General features: G+C 42.7%; 1 protein-coding gene and 1 long non-coding RNA gene across 9 annotated transcripts in view; both read left to right on the top strand.

Annotated features, from left to right (window-relative positions):
- The window catches only part of LOC137839640 (ephrin type-B receptor 1-B), a 153,068-nt gene that overhangs the window by 40,999 nt on the left and 95,425 nt on the right, over positions 1-16,644 (top strand). Inside the window, exon 1 of one of the 8 annotated variants that reach the window (XM_068648720.1) lies at positions 9,041-9,307. The exons of the other annotated variants lie outside the window; for them this stretch is intronic. The gene's annotated coding sequence lies outside the window, so the exon portion shown is untranslated. Of the gene's footprint in view, positions 1-9,040; positions 9,308-16,644 lie in introns of those variants that run through there. 8 annotated transcript variants of the gene reach the window in all.
- On the top strand, positions 889-4,050 carry LOC137839633 (uncharacterized). Its single transcript, XR_011085659.1, has 3 exons — positions 889-1,481; positions 2,146-2,454; positions 3,519-4,050. It is a non-coding gene; the product is annotated as an uncharacterized lncRNA (long non-coding RNA).

The following is a 16,644-nucleotide window of genomic DNA, read 5'->3' as shown; positions in this document are numbered from 1 at the left end:
AATCATTCACACACACATAATAACAGATTTCTCATGGCTACTTGTGGGGCCCTCCGTATGGATCGAAAGTTGTCTTGGTTATTCCAACCAAGCCAATCATTCACACACACATAATAACAGATTTCTGACAGCTACTTGTGGGGCCCTCCGTATTGATCGAAGGTTGTCTCATGTTTTTAGATCATATTTTGGTTATGGACATTATGGAGGCTGATTATATTACAGCTATAGTTCCACACATCCTCAACAGTTAAACGGCTAAAGTGTCATGCTCAAGGATGCTCCACTACATCCATAAAGATGCTGTTATAGGACCTGATTAGACATCCAGAACTGACTGTAACACTTTAGTTAGAAAAGCTTGTTTGGTTTCGGGGACTAACTTCACATGATTTAACTATACAGGTCTTGAGTCTGTCATTTGTGGTGTCTGTATGATGTTGGTAAGTTATTTGTGGTTTTAATTCCAGGTGACAGGCTCTCAGGCTCCCGTTGATGGTGCGCTGCCTGAACCAGCCAGAACTTGGCAGGAGTCTGACCCTGATAATAACATCAAACAAGATGCCAGCCAACAGGTAACATTCAGTTAGACTTTGTTGTAAGAAATAAACTTTGTAGACCTTTTCTTGTTCTCTTAGTTTACAGCTTTTAGTTGGAAAGCTGTTCTTTAGTCAGAAGGTACCTTAAACAGCATTCAGCCAACCATTGGATCACACGGTTTTAGTGGTTCTCCTCATAGAGCCCAAACGAACCAGTGGCACACACACCTATAGATGGATATTTGAAACATGCGCCCATGGGTGTCCAACCAAGCCAATCATTCACACACACATAAAAGATTTCTGATGGCTACTTGTGGGGCCCTCCGCATGGATCGAAAGTTGTCTTGGTTATTCCAACCAAGCCAATCATTCACACACACATAATAACAGATTTCTGATGGCTACTTGTGGGGCCCTCCGTATGGATCTAAAGTTGTCTTGGTTATTCCAACCAAGCCAATCATTCACACACACATAATAACAGATTTCTGATAGCTACTTGTGGGGCCCTCCGTATGGATCGAAGGTTGTCTCATGTTTTTAGATCATATTTCGGTTATGGACATTATGGAGGCTGATTATATTACAGCTATAGTTCCACACATCCTCAACAGTTAAACGGCTAAAGTGTCATGCTCAAGGATGCTCCACTACATCCATAAAGATGCTGTTATAGGACCTGATTAGACATCCAGAACTGACTGGAACACTTTAGTTAGAAAAGCTTGTTTGGTTTTGGGGACTAACTTCACATGATTTAACTATACAGGTCTTGAGTCTGTCATTTGTGGTGTCTGTATGATGTTGGTAAGTTATTTGTAGTTTTAATTCCAGGTGACAGGCTCTCAGGCTCCTGTTGATGGTGCGCTGCCTGAATCAGCCAGAACTTGGCAGGACTCTGACCCTGATGATAACATCAAACAAGATGCCAGCCAACAGGTAACATTCAGTTAGACTTTGTTGTAAGAAATAAACTTTGTAGACCTTTTCTTGTTCTCTTAGTTTACAGCTTTTAGTTGGAAAGCTGTTCTTTAGTCAGAAGGTACCTTAAACAGCATTCAGCCAACCATTGGATCACACGGTTTTAGTGGTTCTCCTCATAGAGCCCAAACGAACCAGTGGCACACACACCTATAGATGGATTGTTGAAACATGCGCCCATGGGTGTCCAACCAAGCCAATCATTCACACACACATAACAGATTTGTGATGGCTACTTGTGGGGCCCTCCGTATGGATCTAAAGTTGTCTTGGTTATTCCAACCAAGCCAATCATTCACACTCACATAATAACAGATTTCTGAAATATGGTTTCTTGTGGCTTCTTTGTTGTAAATTTTGGAGCCTTTTCCATGTTTTATATGTAAAATTTCCTGTGATATAAGGTTTTGGCATATTTCAGAGGATGTGTACAGCACCGGTCGTCTACCAGTTAAGATATTGGACAGAAATTTTAATTATTTTGAGCAAAGAAATTCTAGTCTTTATATTAATACAGCATATAGGAGTACTCCCAAGGGATTAATAAAGTTGAGTCTAAGTCTAAGTCTATAAGAGTAGCTTGCAGAAACTAACAACACATTTCTTTTAATTCCCTCCATAGAGCTATCAATTATCAAAGGAGTTTCTCAAAGTGGACTACTCAGACAGTGATGATACTGACAATGATTCCCAAAAGGACTGCTCTGTACCTCTGCAAATCAATCTGCTCAAAACAAGAGTATATTAAATTTGACCAAGCATTCTTATACAGGTGCAGTTAATTTTTGTTTTAGAATATTGCTATACTGTGTTTTTTTTCTGTACTTAAAAATCATCATTTCAGATGGGCTGATCCCAGAAGTGATAGAAGTGACCTCTTGTACCTCCGCATCTCGTGGCCCAAGTAATGAAAAGTCTGCCAAAAAGGGAGGTGAGTTTAGAGTAATCCTTTTCAATATATAACTTTATCACAGTTGCTTTTAAATTGCCCAATTGTTACTACTGTATCAGTATCTAATTATCCTCACATATGCTGCTTACTAAGATTTAGATGATATATTAAACACCACTTGACTTTTTTTCTTAAACATGTAAGGTCTAAACTTTTGAATTTTGTCATAAAATGAAAATTGACCCATCCTTTCTCATGTGAGTTACAGGTCATTGCTAACCTTGATTATATGTGAGATGTTTGTTTACATCTATTTTTAAATAGCGGTAATGTATACATGACACATTTACCTCAAAAGAGAGAAAGAAAAATTGCTCTAGATTAACCTATTAGTGAATATGCAAATTCACACATTGTCACACCAAGGCAGATACCATTCTTATACAGCTTGCATTTAATTTTTTACACACTATATATTTCCAAATTTACTTTTATCATCTTTGTTTGTCCATGTGTAGCACGTTATCAAAGCAAATTCCCCATACATGTAAAACACTGTCTGAAAAAATTTTTTCTCTGATTTTTATTTTTTATTTTCCCTGATTTTGCAACAACTTGTATCTGTTCTTAATGGTTTTGTCAGAGAAATGGTGCATCCCAATGTGCTGCCATGGTGGAGTTTGACTGCCTGTGCAACCTCTGTAGGGTCCAGGAATTGCTTCATCTACCAGCAGTGACATTCTGGTCAAATGCAAAACTGCTTAAAAGTAGTCAAGAAAATGAGAGACCTCTTTCCCCCACCACCAAAACTGGGGGCATTCTAATGTTACCCTTTTGTGCATCTATTTTTAATTTTGTTAATATCAAAACAGCTGACACTGAAGACCACCTAGCAACTTAAATGACCGGATTAATATCTCAGATATTAACTGATTTACTTATGTCTATTGTAGGCTCATCACTGTTGACAAAGATAGTTGACGTTATAAAATATCTCATTTGAATTATATTGTCGGATAATTGTACATAAAGTGAATGTATTCTTTATGCAATTTTGTTCTAATTAAGTTGTAAACTAAAAAGTGCTCTTCCTATGCCCTTAGGTAACGGAAAAGTTGTGAAAAGAAGCTGGACCCCAGAGGAATGTGCTGCAGTAAATAAACATTCAAGGAAGTATATATTGACAAATCAGGTTCCTGGTAAGCTTGACTGCGAGAGATGCATTGCTGCAGAACCACAAGCACCGAGCTGTTAAGTACTTTGTCAAAAAGAGAATAACCACCATGAGGAGAAAATATGAGTGAAACAGCTTCCCTTAACAGAGATAGAAACACATGGCTGGTCCTGTTTCACCATTTGTTCACTATTTGTTTGTGATTTTTTTTATGCTCCACTTCTCCTGTTCGTAAATGTTAGATTAAATAAGTTCCTTTATTCATTGGCTACATTTGTAATGTGTCCATTTAAAATTTTGACTCGACAATTATTACTTGTAAATCCTGTGTACTTTATAGTTAGCTAAAATGCAGAATTTAAATATTTTAAAATGTACCAATATGACTGAACAAATTGAAGAATATTAAGACTGTGACCAAGGAAAATGGACCAGAATCTGAATAAAGACTTCAGAATGTATTTTAGAATGCACATTTCAATGTATATCTAGTATATTTAGCCAGATGAAAGTATTAATAACACTAACAAAATTTTTAGGTTTTCTCAAATGATTAAGTCCACACAAATGCATGTTTGGGTTAGATTAGGGTTGGGGTTGAACTTGATAGATCCTCTTTATAAAGGCAGACCTAACAAGTCTTAAATCTTAACAGCAAGCTCCATAACTGGCTAAAAAAATAATGTGTGTATAGGTAGACCTCTTAAGGTTGAAATATTAAAAGCGATCCCCATAACTGACTAAAAATCTCATGTGTGTAAAGGTGGACCCCGCAAAGCCGGAATGTTAGAAACAGGCCCCAGATATGACTGAAAAACTGACATGAAAAAAAAAGTTTCAAATTGTGTTTATTGAAAGTGATTTTTAGTAACAAGATTTTTTTTGGGAGTTGCCTGATTTTTTTCATAGTTCTTGGACCACTAGAAAGGGTGGACCCCAGAACTCGGTAAATTAAGTTGGGTCCTGCAGAGGGAGGTTAACAAGGATGTGTGTGTGTGCGTGTGTGTGTGCGTGCGCGGGTGTGTGCGCGGGTGTGTGCGCGTGTGTGTGCGCGTGCGTGTGCGCGTGCGTGTGTGTGTGTGCGCGCGCGCGCGTTTCAGCGAGCCTTTGTGCGCGTTTGATGATAACCGGATGTAAGAACGAGTCTGACAAACGGACAAGAATTTTTTTTTTCCCAATCTATTATCGCACAAGATAAAGGTTGTGCGAGATGTAAAGCAAATAGCGTCAGCCAGTGTAAACACGGCAGAAAGACTGGCCGCACACTTTCTGCTTTTGTTTGACGTATCGGCCGTGCTGTCAGTGTGGCACTTTTAGCGACCCCTACGCAAATGTCTGCTTTGTGACAAACAAGGAACGCATACAAAAGAATCCGGCACCCTGCTTGTTATTTCAAAACAAGTCCCCCCCCTACTCCCCCCACTTTTGTGTATAGTTGTGTGTTTCAACAATGGACTCAGGCAGAGAAGGTCAACTCGGTTTGGTGACCCCCAGAGGAGAGAGTATTTCAAGTCATCATCCGACCACTGTGCCACCTGCCAGCTCTTCTGGCTGAACTCCAGTTACAACGTCAAACGGTTAATATGCAAAAATATCCTGTGAGTATTACTACTTAAGGGAATGTTTTCTCCAGATTGTTCTTTGTTTGACTCCAGTAAGCGCAGGTGTACGAATAGCAAAAGCCGATTATGGAGCCGTTGTCTCGCCTGAGATTATTTAGATTTTCATATTTGAAGCCACGCATCAGTGGCGAGTGATTTGGTTTTTTTTGGTTTTTTTTTTAGCATTTCTCCCCCCATCCCTGCTGTGTGTGCAAAAACAAACAGAAAACAATGCACATTTTTCTTGTCTTTGTGGAGATAAATGAGAAGCTTAAAGGCGTGCTGCTACTGGATCATCACAGTCAATTAGCTCTGCGAGGCTTCTCCCGGAGACTTTTTCTAATGCATCCTCTGTCATCAACCTGTGTGCGTGCGTGCGTGCGTGCGTGCGTGCGTGCGTGCGTGCGTGCGTGCGTGCGTGCGTGCGTGCGTGCGTGCGTGCGTGCGTGCGGCTCATCTTTTTTTTGCTGCAAGTATTATTGCCAATAAATGTTTGATGTGTTTGTGTGCACACCTGCCAAAACACCTTTTATACAGCGTGCCACTCGACTTGATGTTTTGCTGTCTGGCAGTGGGGCGTGCGCTTCTTTATCTCCTCACCGTCACGCTGACTGAAGGCTAATATGCGAAATTGGGCTGGCTTTTGCCTCGGCCGTGGCGCCGTTAGGACTAGAGACGTAGTGGCCGCTAATAAGGCTTGTAGTGCTGTGTCAAACTTGTGATCCCACAAAGCGTCGCTCACAGATGCAATGGATGGAAGTGCAATTGTGTCACTTGTTGGCATGCTGGAGGTCAAATAAGTGACATGTGACACGAGGCCTGTGTGCTTTTTTCTTGTTCCACTGCAAATAGGCAATATTAGTTTGGAATGATGCCAATGATGTGTGCTTTTACCATTGTGTTGCTCAGTACCTATTTTTTTCTTCCATAGATTGACTCATTGTTTGTATTGTTGCTATTGCGTATTTGATGTGTTGAAGCCATTCACTGAGAACCGTTTTCAAAGCAGACTTTTGCCAGCCCTTTTGAAGCAATTTGTTTCCGAAAATGCTGTCCTGACACTATTGGCACCAAGCCCACCCAAACGTTGGGTCACCACTCTTGTTGATTCCTGATTGAATAGAGGGGATGAGCAGAAGTTCTAATGGATTTGGTAGCATTTTGTTTTTTGTAGCAACAGCCAGCCATTAAATATTTCATAAGAATGTCAGGCTTGTATCAAGAAAGGCATCAGGCAGCTTATACAAACTGAGCAATTACAGGCCATTTTTTGGGGTAGATGATTCATTTGACCAAAGTTTTTAGTCGGATCGGTCCAACAAAGGTTATTTTCGATTGAATTCCGTCAAGGTGAAAAAAGCTCATTCTCGACCACGCTCACGCGTGGCTCCCTCATCTCCTTCACGCATCTCTGCCGCCCGCGTACCTGCATTTGTTTTGCTCTGTCTGGATCATTAGGAGGAAGGAGCAAGCCGTCATGGGACGCCCGGGCTAACTACGCCACAGGGGATGGCAAAATCGCTGCAGTCGTGTCTGAGAGTCATTCCGAGCGCCATCCACTTTAATAAGAAGATAACAAACATGTCATAAAACAAGAGAGTCTGTGTTTGCTCGGGGCGCACAAAACACTTTACTGAATTCATTTGGTGGAAACTCTCACTACTGTCACAGTGCAGTATGGCTCGAGTTAATGACTAAAGATATCTTTTTTTCAACACGGGAGTGAGGACTTAGTTACATCACAGCTCATAAAAACTGCAAAATATATAGACGTATTCTTGTTCATCATTTACATTTACCAAAGTATTTCTGAATCATTGCCGAGAAACCACTAAACTTTTTTTTAATCTGCTGTCCTGTGTGTGAAAGCAAACGGCCCCCTCAGTGGAGCCAAACACATGTCTTTCTTTCACTGCTTTTAATCAAGTCAGGGTATGAAAATAAAAATCAAGTCACATAGGGGGCAAACTCTGGGACAACAAGCTTAAGACAGAATCCTCGTTTTTCAGATCTAAACCCAAATTAGAATGTCATTCCCCCTGTGACCCCAGTTTAGGGAAAACAAATCATATTGCTTCAACACTAACAAGGAGCAGACAATAGACTTTGTGAATGGATGTCCACCAAAACCATTCATCACTATCTTTGAGCGAGGTCCCAAAGCTGAAAAGTCCCATTGAAGGTACATATATACGTATATATGAGGGATTAAAAGTGAAAAGCCTCCCATAGAAAGGGATTATGAAAGGAATGTTGTGCTACACCCCAGAATAAACATGACACCAAATGAAAAGTCATAAGGGAAAGAATTTAGAAGATAAGATCACAGATAAGACTTCATTCTTAAAGTGCTTTAGTATGTTTTATTTTGGCCCTGCAATTCCTCAGCCAGGTGAATTTGCGTAGCCACTCTTAACACCATTTCCTGCCTTTCTTTGCCATGATTGTTTCGTCTGACTCATTGTCAGGATTTGTCTCCTCTGGCACTCTAGATTTTTTTTATTTTTATTGCCAACCCATTGTTCAATATTTACAATATTTGTGGAAAATGTACATTTCCACGCACAAAAACACATATTGGCCTGCCTTCTTTGGTGCAAGCTTTGTTTCCTTTTGCAATTAGTGTTGGTTGGAATACCAGCTCATTTTGAAATGATTGCCACTCACAGGAGCCAACAATAAATATTTTATGACGATAATAAAAAAAGAAAATCAGCAAATTTAGTGGTGGCATATGAGCCAGCAGGTGAAAGATTTACTTGCACCGTTTCAAATTTTAGAGGCAATATGCGACCATTTAAGAGCAGCCTGGAACCCGGCAGTCATGCCTCTTTTCAACTCTGCAGCTCTTTTCTTGGCCCACAACTCTTTTACGAGAAGCGGCCAATTAATGGCAAGCACGCTTCTATGACAATAATAAAATTGACATGAATAACCATTCAAATTTCCAAAGGCCTTATGGTAGTTGACAGTGGTTCATTTCATTCGTTTTCATATTTGTTTTTTATATCTGCCAATAAAAAAGGTCACTATCGTAGATTCATGTCAACAAAAATTCTGAAATGAGTTTGACCTTTCTTCTATACATAATTACAGCATTAGCGAAATACATTTGAAATTTCAAATTAACTGACCAAAGACATTCTAGCCACTATCATTTGTTTTCGTTTCATGAATGGCACTCTGCTGTCGTTGTTTATTCAATGATGGAAAGCATTCCTCCTTTGCAAAGGTGAATTTCATCCTCCCTGCCTGATGCCATATCGTCTGCAACAAGAAGTGGTGTTCCGTCCAAACACCTGCACACCACTGCTCTCCCTGCCAGAGCTATTTACAAGGCTGTAAATGTGCACTCAGTCCCACACATTGACCCTGGACAGACACCTACTTCCTTTCTAAAATGGAGAAATGATTGAACAGCCCGGAGCAGCTTTTACAGATACTGTCTGGTGTTTCCGCGTGCGGAAGAAAGCGTCAGTGCCATTTCAAAGCAAATCGCTAGCACATGCCTAACGAGGCGCCTCGTCTCGCCTCGCCTCGCCTCGCCTCGCCTCGCCTCGCCTCGCCTCGCCTCGCCTCGCCTTGCATCTTGAGCTGCGACATTGTCCAGCGTGCCGCTTTGTTTCCAGGGAGGACATCCCCGTCGACAAACTACCTGGAGTGGAAGTTTTGCGCTTCTTTTTTTTCTTTCACATGCTGGGGTATTTTTAACAGGGAGCGTGACCTGGTCTTTCTTGGTTCACAAGCCGGCCTGTCGGCGCAGGTTTTGACAGTCTGGGAAGCTGATGGTGATGTTTGTGCACTCCCGCTAGTGTCACAAGACCACTGTGACATTTTGGGTCAAAGGCGTGAGCCGCCAGCCTACCCGAATGGCAACTGCCGTAAAGTCAGCTGTAAACTGGATCTGCTTTTAAGGATGTGTGCTTGTGTGGGTGTGTGGCACAAGCTCAAAACACCAGCATCCCTGTGGCAAAACTGACTGCATGTGTGTGTGTGTGTGTGTCCAATGACATTTCAGCATCCCAGAAGAGTTCAGCGTTGCATCAGGCAATGTCCTTGCATTCCAAGAGGCTTATGGAACCATGAGTGACAGTAGACGCAAGCAAATTGTGGGCAGGTCAGTGCTTGAAATTTCATCAGATGGTGGTACATCAAATACCAAGTCCTCAGTGGAGCCGAGTGAATCCATCAGTCTTTGTGTGCAATTCCCTGGAAAACACACGAAGAGGGCTTTCACCATATGGCAACCCCCCCCTTTCCCGATTTCTTTTTCCCTCGTTTCAATCCTGCTCATCATAGAACAGCCCCGTGTCAAAAGATCCAAGTCTGAGGACTCTTTTTTTTTTATCCATGATACAAACTCCAGTAAAGCCCTGAAGGGAAAACAAAGCCCATCTCGCAAAATATAGACTTCTTCTCCGAGAATGTTAGCAGATGCCGCGAGACAGTAGATTTAGCTTTTAATGACGAGTGCAGAACGGCATTTTCTAGCAGACGCTGGTTGTTAGGGTTTTTCAGATTATCCTTATCGTATGATTATGTTGGAATGCAACCGGTAATAAATAACCTACCTTGTCCCATCCTCCACAAGGTCGTAAAACATCCCCTGATATGTTTTGACTAGAGCACAAGGGCTTCCTATTCAGCCTGCTCTTCCCCCCACTCTGTTTCTCTTAATAAATATGTCCTTGCAGTTGGGAGATTTCAGACCTCCATTCGAACATCGCTGTACGCACAGCGACGAATGGACTCTCCACCTGCAGGTGTCTAAAAGGACTTGTCTCCCGTGTGGTTCTTGCAAAATAAGTTGGAGTGAGCAAATCTCTAACACTGGTATTTTTAGCACGGATGGAGAAAAGGGTGACGATAAGAGATGAGTGTCTGTCTGCGGTAGTCCCCACCGTGTCTTGTCCAATCTCCTGGGACGTATTCACTTCTTTTGTGAACCCAGCGAAGCAATGCGTCTGCATGCATCAAAGCTGCACTAACAAGATCCCAGAAGAACATCTCACTTGTGGTTACAGGGAGCAGGATTACAGCATGTCTTCACTTGAGAACGCATGTGGCAGGGGAAGAGCAAACCTGGGCATCAATTACCTGGATGGCTCTCACTGCAATGGTCAAGGGACATCACGGCTAAATTGAATAACACTCATAACGGTCTCCAAATGGCTGAGGCCTCTTAAACTGGCTTCAGATCCAAAGCCCAGTTCTCGTGGGCCAGAGCCATCATTCAACTTTGATTGAAATTCAGCTCCGTTGGGTTCAAGGAGGGTGAAGGTTGTGTGTTTTTTTTTTTTTTTTTTTCTCTTTACAAGCACCAATAAGATAAAGGGAGGGCACTCTGATTTTCTCTTTTTTTTTCTATAGTTCTTATCCAAACTAAGGTCCTGGTTGAGCTGAATGAATCCCGAGTATCTGGAGAAAACCCCAAACAAGAACCAAATGAGAGTTGAGATTCAAACCCTGAATCAGAACTCGGAAGAGTAGAGTCTTGCCTCAGCTGTAGAATTGTAGAGAAACATGTACCAGGGATTAAGGTGAAGGTCACATTCATTTTCATCGATCTTGTTACATTGCTAAGATCACAATTCATTTGATGGCGTCATTCAAGTGATCACATTTAGATCTGCGGTTTTGTTTGGGGGGGACACACACACACACACACACACACACACACACACACACACACACACACACACACACACACACACACACACACACACACACACACACACACACACACAGGAGAGCCGTTGTGATGGGACTCAAGTGACCAGGTGGGTGTGGTTGCCTGACTGGGAATGCAGCCAATCTTGTCCCCCATAACGGGGGAGGAGTCTGCTTCTCACTAAAAGCCTTTTGGCGAGGTGAGCGCCCTATTAAGAGTTGTAATTGCCTCATTTTGGAGAAGCAAATTGCCGGGTTTCTTGAAAGCAGACAGGCTGGGCAAGCAGTAATGACAATCGTGACGGTTGGAGGAAGCCAGCAGCAACAGATTTGGGTTTTTTTGCCGAGCAGAGCCGACTCGCCTTACTGGGAGGTTTAATATTGGATTCATTAGCCCTCGCTGCCTTTTTCTTGCTAACCTTTGATATTGGACTGAAATAGGTTGAATTATTTTTATATGAATTCAGATTAGACGTGTAGATTTCCCCAGATGCTAAGTTTAAGACCACCTATTCAGTTCTGGCATCCTAATGAGGACCGGAAAAAGAAACGAAGGAAAGTTTAGCACAAAGAACTGAAAATAAACGCATACGAGTTTACGGCCCATCCATTGAGCACATCTAAAGATCGAAACGTTATCAGCCTTATCATCAGCCGTGCCAGTCATCAATCAGAGCATTATTATTATTGGCATTGGACTGAAGGTACACTATCTCGGCATTTCTTAAACTCCTGTATTCAAACCAACACTGCCGCCTAAAGGAGACAAAAAAACACAAGTGCTTCATGAAGCAAATTTGAAGCTTCATTTTCCCATCACTATTAATTCGTAATATGATTACTATTGCGACTCAAAATAGTGTTTATTAGCACTGAAGCGCAGTGCAAGGCACAGGTGCTCCATTTTAGAAAATGTACGAACACTCACTCGCAAGCTGTGTATATGTTCCATTCCATAGCGAGGGGGTGAAGAAATCAACGATATGTGACTGAATAAGGTTCCGAATTTGCAAACATGAAACAGAAGCTGATCATATTTCTCCTTTTGGATCTTTTTATTTTGGGCTCAGTTCTTTTTCAGTGATTGTTTGGCCAGCATCGATGGATGGCATGACAAAAATGTTCAGCTTGCCATTGACAACAAGTAGATGTTAAAATAACAAAAGTGAATGGAAGCTTGAAGACCAAAAAGATGAAACTGAAGTGCTCTGATAAATGGAAATTGAGGAAATGTCAGTTGCAACTAGGAAAAGAGGAGCATTGGGTGTATGGGTGAAGGTAAAAGGGGTATAGGTGTTGAGGATATGATGAATTAAAGATGACGCTCTACAGCAGCCCGCTTTCTAAAGATCACTCTTTGTGATAATGTAATGTTAATGAATGCAAATGATGTCTTATTGACGGACGGATGAGACGAGCTTGTGCTTGTGTCCTCTCTTGGTGAGGATGTAGCTGTGGCTGCATGAGTGACTGAGCGCTGGGAAATGAATAAGGCTAGCTTGTAATCGGTGGTGGCCAACACAAATGTCATATGAATATCAATATCAACAGCTGTCTTGAGTCATGCCAGTGCAACACATCACCATCGACCGTGTCTTCGCCCTTCTTGTTTTGTGTGTTGGTGCCTTTCTGATTTAACGGCTAGATATGATTGTATCTTGAAATGTTTGATTTTTTTTTCCAATCTCCAGGAAATCCGCTTTTTAATCAAGTAGCCACAACATTTTATAAAAGAAAAAATAGCTGTCCCGCATGTGGGACAGCTATTTTTTACGTTACATTACTGACTCCATTATTTATTTATCTCTCTTTTCATTTTACAGCGTAAGTGCATTTTTAAAGCGCTTTATATAGGCCTTGTCTGCAATGAATATATCCCGCTCGAAAGGACAGAAATCCATCTACACGGCCTTGTTTGTTTTAAAACATAAAAAAAGAAAACAGCATCGACAGGGCCATGACTCCAAATAATCAAATAAATAGAGTGAGGATGGGTGAAGCTCAATAGAAAGATGACATCATAAAATGTGTTAGATTGCTTGTTTCAATACAGCATTGGTTTGTCATGCTTGGTCCGTGACAATGCACCATATCCCCACATTTTGCTCACGTAAATGTTGCATCCAAACTCAATGACGGCACACACAAGTAGGGAATAGCGGGGCAAGGTTTAATCGTGGATGGCGCAATGTCACCTTGCCGTGATGAAATGATTTGCTAATTTCATCAGACTCTGCCCATCTTGCATGTTCTATTCATTTTCATAACATCTGCCACCGATCTCTTGGCATCTCCTCGCGTCTTTCTTTCTTTCTTTCTTGGGGACTTACTTTCTTTCTTTCTTTCTTTCTTTCTTTCTTTCTTTCTTTCTTTCTTTCTTTCTTTCTTTCTTTCTTTCTTTCTTTCTTTCTTTCTTTCTTTCTTTCTTTTCTCTTCTTGTCCCTGGCTTTTGTTCCTGTTCAGCTTGTTCTCTTTGGTGCCAGTGGGGCCAAAGCGGTTAGGATGGACGCGTGCGGCTGCCATCCCTCGTTGTCTCGGAGGACCGCGGATGACTCTGTGTTCAATTTTCAAATCAGCCACATTGTCAACTTCTCCTTCAGGGAGACGGGAATGAAACGTATTTCTCTGTGTTTCTGTCGCCTGTCTTGAATGTTCTATTTAAAGCCTTCAAGATGAGCGACGCAGCCTCGCCGTAGCAATAAATGAACTAAGTCTCCCGTCTTCTCTGTGAGCACGTCCGCTATGGGTTCTTTTGAACCCAGCACTTGTAAGGTTGAATGGGAACTAACTGAGAGTAATCCTTTTAATTCTGATTCTTCTTTCATAGAGGATGAAAGAAACCTGAGAATATTTCATGTTAAGAGGGTCAAATTCTCACGACAATTGTCCGTCTCCAGACACAATTCGTGGTCAAATCATTTCTTATGATCTATGTAAGGTACCTTTTAACAGTTGGTTTAGTAAACGCTGGCTCTTTTTCTTTCTGCCTAAAATCCCCCCGAGTGGTAGGCTGATTAGTTTTGGGAGACGCAGCAGCTTTCAGTCATGCATGTGTGCTACTTTGTTTTCATCCTGTCATTAAGATGCCTCTCTCTCTCTCTCTCTCTCTCTCTCTCTCTCTCTCTCTCTCTCTCTCTCTCTCTCGCTTCCCATCTTGACTCGACAGCTGAGAAAGAATACATGCCTTGTGCAAATTCTGCAAGATCTTACTTCAGTTTGTTCCGCCCATCGCAAAGGCTCGCATTCAGCAGCTGGACATGATTGTCTCATTGAATTGCAAAGCGGGCCGGGCCGGCCAGCGTCCTGAAGTGCGATGAGAGGGAGAGCGTGTTAAAGGCTGGAGGAATAGAAAAGATGTGTTGTGGGATGAGAAGAGAAATCTGTGGAGAATTGCCCGCCTTATTGACCAAAGAGGCTTCAGAGAGGCGCTTCAGCACATGTTCTATCGACCGGCCGGCAGTCACGCAATCGTACATCCAGGCCGCAAAGAGTGGAATTACACCGACGTGTGAGCGACCAGCCTCATTTGCAAAGCAGAAACACTTAAAGTAAGCCAAACACTGGGCGGCGCAACAATCTCCTTCCTACCGCTGCTCTGCTTTCAGGCCCAAGCCTTTGGAAGATGTGATCATGCGACGCATCACGCGACTGCTTGCTCGCTGACGTGTAATTGCGCAAAGAGAAGGCTGCCTTATCGATCGCTACCGCAGGGTCCCCATCAATGTTTAATGCAATCTCCCCTCGCAGAACCAGCCCACCATTTGCTATCGATCCATAGCAATTCCCTAATGACGAATATCTGCGCCGTCTCGGGTTCGGTACATTGGGGTCTGGGTTCAGTCTTGAGCATGGTGATTTTGACAAGCAAAACCGCATCCGTCACATGATTGGCAGTAACTAATATTGCGCAACGTCTCCTGCAGCCTCCTAAGTGCTCAAATCCATCAAAAGATGACTAGCTTGACACCTACAAGTTATTGTTTTCCAATAGATTTATGATCCGTGCTTGTGAAGTCAGCCTTAAGCTTTCTTGATGAATACTTTTCACACAGTATGAACTTTTTTTCACCTGGCGCTTTAATGTCAAAGCTGACACAGCAGAATACGGGATTCTGCTGCTAACCTTGAGGGGCTTCACATTTGTTGGCTCGCACTCATTTTGGGAACGACTTGCGTGACAAGGCCAGAGACCCATTGGGCTCCCTCGGCTCAGGCTCATTTGACCGCACGCGTTTTGGTAAAAGATCAATTATCGATGAACCGTTTGACTGAATCAGCCAGCCCTTGATTGTTTCATCCAATTGCTTTTCGTTTCCAAACTATCGAGAGAATTCTTTACGAGTAATCGATGACTTTTATTGTAATGCCCGTGCCTACTGTTAACAAAGGGATCACTATGAAACACTGCTCCCTTCGGGTTAAATGCAGAGACAAATTTCACCACACCCAGGTGCGTGTGTGTGTGTGTGTGTGTGTGTGTGTGTGTGTGTGTGTGTGTGTGTGCGCGTGTGCGTGTGTGTGCGTGTGTGTGTGTGTGTGTGTGTGTGTGTGTGCGCGCGCGCGCGTGTGCGTGTGCGTGTGCGTGCGTGTGTGCGTGCGCGCGTGTGTGTGTGTGTCAATCATTGGGTCTTTACCTTTTTTTTTTTAAATAGAATTGGATCGTGCCAAGTGAGCACCACTCTAACGCCAACAACAACAACAAAAAATCAAACAATGCCTCACAAATGACATGACCTATGAATGATTTTAAAAATAAGCCTGAAATCCACTCATAATGAAGCTCTCCTGCTAACAGGGGACATTGGCCAAATCCTAAAGGCCAGCCAACAGGAGTAAGAGCCCTGCTTGGTTGCTAATAACCACTTAGCAAACCCCATTTCCTCTCTTTCTGGTGTCAAAGGCAGACATTAGGTCACAAGCCACTCTCATGAGCATTTGGCCCCTTCACCACCATCCGGAGCTTCTTCCATCCAACAATCCGTCCGTCCGTCTGTTTGTAAAAGAAAACGGAGAATGGACTAGCAGGAGCCTGTGTGATTTGACTAAATCGCTTGTGATTTCCCCGGAGAATGTGTTGGCGGGGCGCGCTACATTGGCTGCTTTCATGCTCGGCTTGGAGCTCCCCAGCAAGGCGTGGCGTGGCAAGGCTGGCGCTGTTGAAACAAGACAAGGCCATGCTCATTTTAAGGGAAGAGGCGATGGAAGCTGGGCGTGAACAAAGCTGTCAGCACACTGAAAATTGGGTGATACTGTATGTTTGTGTTTCTCGGATTTACCCCAATTTCATGTCTGGGGACATCTTTTCCTACTAAGTGGAGATGGAAGATGCTGCTTGCTATCATTGGTGCATTGGTATTTTTTTTTTCTCCCCCCCCCAAACAAGAACACTTGACGTAAAGATGACAGGCGTCAAAAGCTCCATTTGGAATGATTTGAAAAGGCGACATCTGCAGGGGCACGCTTCCTAGAGCGGAGAAGGTAAAAAGGTGGGCGCCTAAAGACTTGGAACGTCTCCTTGAATGAGAGGCTGAGAGTGTGCAGCTTGCAATTCATCTCCCTCATCAACAACACGTGTGGGTGGTGCTAGCCAACTGTTTGCTGTGCGAAATGGATCGCGTCCAAGTCAGCAAGACTCTGACATCCCGCAGATGATCGCCTCCAAATTTCTTTTGCCTATTTGTCTCCAAATACAGCATATTTGGGAGAAAGAGATGTAGAGTCAGTGAAATATATGTTTCCTGTTCGACTTAACAAAAAAAAAAATGGTGGCCAGAAAAGACTAAG

Source organism: Syngnathus scovelli, chromosome 17 (genome assembly GCF_024217435.2).
Source record: "Syngnathus scovelli strain Florida chromosome 17, RoL_Ssco_1.2, whole genome shotgun sequence".
In the NCBI taxonomy this organism is placed as follows: Eukaryota; Metazoa; Chordata; class Actinopteri; order Syngnathiformes; family Syngnathidae; genus Syngnathus; species Syngnathus scovelli.
This window is presented reverse-complemented; position numbering and strand designations above follow the sequence as displayed.